The following is a 4156-nucleotide window of genomic DNA, read 5'->3' on the forward strand; positions in this document are numbered from 1 at the left end:
AATTGATGTACGTAATTTGTGTGTTTTCAACGCACACGATGAACATGAATTATAAATATTAATTGAACATGAATAAACATCACGGAAAGCATTCCCAGTAAGATGTATTATGCAAATTACCTCTCGTTGGGTTTTGTCCCGACCCGTAATTCTATACATTTTGGCGGCATCTTAACCTTTAGGAACAGTGAAAAAGTATTCAATTCTCAATCGTCTGATCTCCCTTCTAAATGTCGCATAATGGACAGTCCCTGATGAATCGCAATACTTTTCTTCCACAGATAAATGGTCAATATTGACTGCACGGTTTGCCTTTGTAAGGCGTATTGAATTCTTCCTGTTGACGCACTTCTTGACTAGTTCCCTGAAATGTATGACGTCAATTTTGAATTTCTGGCTACCATTGCAGGCAGCGCCAGCACGCGTTGCCATGCCACTGACGTGTCTCATGACTTTGACCATTCAACTTGGGAACATCAAGTCCGATTTACCGCCTTTGGCATATCCAACTGTAAGTAATAGCAATATCCAAGTGAATTTGCCGTATATTAACTTGACAATTGACCTATGTCCCCCTCTCTCTCTCTCTCTCTCTCTCTCTCTCTTAGGTGAAATTTGAGTTTGCTTTGATGCAAAGTGACGGGCTTAAACACCCAACAACACCAAAATTACAGGAATGTGAGGGCCATGCACGGCCATGAGTACGGTTGAATGCTGGTGACTATTTTACCCTTTATACATCTCCCATATTTCCCATTCCTGTCAATACGTACTGAACCAATTTCCTCAATCTTCAAACTATTTTCCTCTTAAAGTGCACTCCTTCCTGAGGACTTCAATAGTTGCAGTTCGACTGAGTCTATAACAATTCACTTGTTTTGTGTATCTGTTGTAGGCAATGGAAATATGGATCATAATCTGTATGATATTCAGTTTTGCTTGCTTGGGTGCGTACGCTGTAGCACTCAACATGGGCAAGGCCTCAGTCAGACGTAAATTGGAACAGAAACATAAAACGGTAGGTCGTTTCTCACCATTAGCATTTAACACAATTGGAACTAATTTGGGATAATTGGATCTTCATATTTTTTAAATTTCTCAAAAGTGTTAGGTGCCATATAGCTGAATGTTACAAAATTACAAATTACTCATAAAATCAAGTGTGTAACGTAAAAAGTAAAGCAGATGAGCTTACATTTGCGGGTTGAAACGACCTTACTTTACCATCCAATTATCCCAAATTAGTTCCAATCGTGTTATTTGTTTGATAATACAAGGGAATAAAAACTTGGGATGTATGATGTAGTCTTCCGCATATAGAATCCACGTAACCTTGAATAAATATTGTCATTGGCGTTAAACCGATTTCTTTAAACTCATATTCGATTGGGTTAATGATAAATCACTTTTGTTGTACTCTTCTTTGTCCGCCGAAAACTTTCTTCCGAGATTTCAAGAAATCTTAAGAATCTGGTGTGTATTTGCACATTTTACAGTTAAGTGCTGTTTAATATGAAAATTAACTCTATGGCGGTAGCACTATTCCACATTTACACAGCAATTGTAAAATGTTCTCACCGAATTGGTTGGAACTGGAATATTTCAAAATGTCTCTTTATTTATAACGATAGTAAAGACAATTTAAAATGATACTTTCGACAAGTAACAGTACTAATATCAACCAGTGCATGGCGATGAAAGATTCTAAAAACAGGGATAATGACATAAGCCGTATGAGAAGATCTTATTTTTCCAGTAGACATGATTTCGAACTTTTTAAATATATCCTCTTCCTTCAAATACACAGGCACGCACAATAATATCACATCGGAGTCAACATGAACTATTATAAGACACACAGACAGTCTAATTATGTATAATATTCACTTACATTGATCAGGCCCTCCTAGGAGGGGATGAAGAGAGGGTCATAAAACCTATCAGGCGAGATGAATTTCAACTGCGAAAACCTGACGGACAAGAATTACATCGACGACCAAGTACAGAAGTTGCAGGGAATGCCCAGGGAAACGGCGCAGTCAAGATGCACGAAGATAATGAACCTTCGGATTTGGAAGTTGTCAAAACAGTTGAAAAATCCCAGAGAGTAGATAGCATATGTAGAGTGCTGTTTCCTGTGTCTTTCGTTGTTGTCTTGGGGTCATATTGGTTCGCGTTCGCATATTACATTCAGAATATTGAAAATGATCAAAGCAATCGATTTTTGCGTTTTGTATCTGAAGAATAATTAGATTAACGAAAGGGCAAAGTAACAAAGAGATGTATTATCAGTGGTCCATGCTGAGGACGTTTACGATTTAGGGCTTTCAAGAAGACCTATAATACTGGTGGTCAACACATTTGTGAGCACGCCATCGAGCCATAAAATTCTTTCTAAAAATGGTAGTTCCAAAATTTGTACTTTGTTCACTTACTCCTGAAACACAACATATTGGAGGTGATCTATTGGACCATACAACTCAGTATTGATTTTCATAAACTACTGATAATACTGTTACGCGATTTGGCATAAAGTGAGTATTCTATTCATGGAGTATGTTTTAAGGAAACTGAATATGATCATAGCACGTTGAATCAAATGTGCAAGCTGTTGAATTATTCCTTTAAACAAGGGAATAATTTAATAGGATACAATAAGAAAAACATGAAAGACAAATGTGCAAAACACCCCTATACATATAAGGCCAAAAAAAAAAAATTGATTTGTTTCTGGTCAGCGCGCACATCACTTCAAAATGTGCGCGTCACCTTTTTTTTCCTGTTTTTCATTTGTCCCTATGGAAAAAAGGGGAAAATGTCAAATTCCACCAAAAATGAAAAAAAATTGAAAAGAAACTCGTGTCATCGCATCATTTTTGCCACATGTCGATGACCAGAAACAAACCTACTTTTTTTTGCCTAAGGCCTATACAGGTTTCTGTGCCATCGCATGCATTTGAAGGGTCATCCATTTAAGGTAGAATACGCCTCGGGGACAGATATTCGGACTCTCAAACTTTTCTGATTCTTTTCTGATCCACTGCTTGCGGCGGCTCACTTTAAAGCTCTTGGAATAAAACACAAATTTACTGTCTTAGTTTATCATAATTCGCAAATTTTCTTTCTTCCTCGTGGAGTTAACATAGGGATGGCGGCCATTTTGTTGAATTTCAAATATCGGTAAATGCTAGGTAAGTTGTGTTTCTAGCTCCAAGCTTCGCACGATGACCCTTGATTTGTTCAGATAATAATTGAAAATTTCATCGCGAAAAGGTTCAGCAAAAGTTTCAGTCTTTCCCTTCCGAGGCGCATACTACATTAAAACATTCAAACACAACATACGAAGAAACTGTGGCAGGGGCGATTTCACAGGCAAAAGTTATGATTCAAAAAAAAAATAACCCCTTCAGATTTACATTTACATATTTCATTATTATTAGAACAAAGTTTAATAGAGTCATCCAATAGAATGTACAACAAAAACATTTCAGCTGCTGTTGTACAATATACTGCAAAGATCACTTTGTGTACCAAAGTATAAAAAAGAAATGCAAAATATACAATTATGCAAATTTCATGATTATCGGATAGAAAGTGGGAGATGAGTCCTAGGAACCATGCAGCCAAATTTTTATACAGGAAAACAAACTTTGGAGAAGAATATTAAAAAGTAACAGAGTGAGAGTTTGTATAGATTTACGTGTTCATCTGAACGCCGCTTTGAGCAAAAGTTAATTATTGCATAGCTATAGGGTTACTGACGGATGTGACCGGGTATGAACAATTTTTTTAGATATGCTATGTTCATATCTTTCCTTTTTCTGTGGGTTGTACATCTTATATATATATATATATATATATATATATATATATATATATATATATATATATATATATATGTATATATATGTATATATATATGTATATATATTATGTATATATATATATATATATATATATATATATATATATATATATATATATATATATGTGTGTGTGTGTTGTATACAACCCGCATAACAGCAAAGATATATAATAATACAAAGTACTTCAAGTACTAAGTAATAATATCTGTTATTAAGTTTCATGCATCCTACAATCTTCAGACAAAAGTGAAAGGATTCTTAGCAACATTGCCATTTATATGTTTGGGACG

At 35.4% G+C, this 4156-nt stretch overlaps 1 long non-coding RNA gene across 1 annotated transcript; it reads left to right on the plus strand.

The window, feature by feature from the left end:
• Positions 1-254: 254 nt before the first annotated feature.
• On the plus strand, positions 255-2803 carry LOC139136142 (uncharacterized). Its single transcript, XR_011553121.1, has 3 exons — positions 255-511; positions 896-1018; positions 1901-2803. It is a non-coding gene; the product is annotated as an uncharacterized lncRNA (long non-coding RNA).
• The last annotated feature ends 1353 nt before the right edge of the window (positions 2804-4156 follow it).

The sequence above is a fragment of the Ptychodera flava genome, chromosome 7 (assembly GCF_041260155.1).
Source record: "Ptychodera flava strain L36383 chromosome 7, AS_Pfla_20210202, whole genome shotgun sequence".
Taxonomy (NCBI): Eukaryota; Metazoa; Hemichordata; class Enteropneusta; family Ptychoderidae; genus Ptychodera; species Ptychodera flava.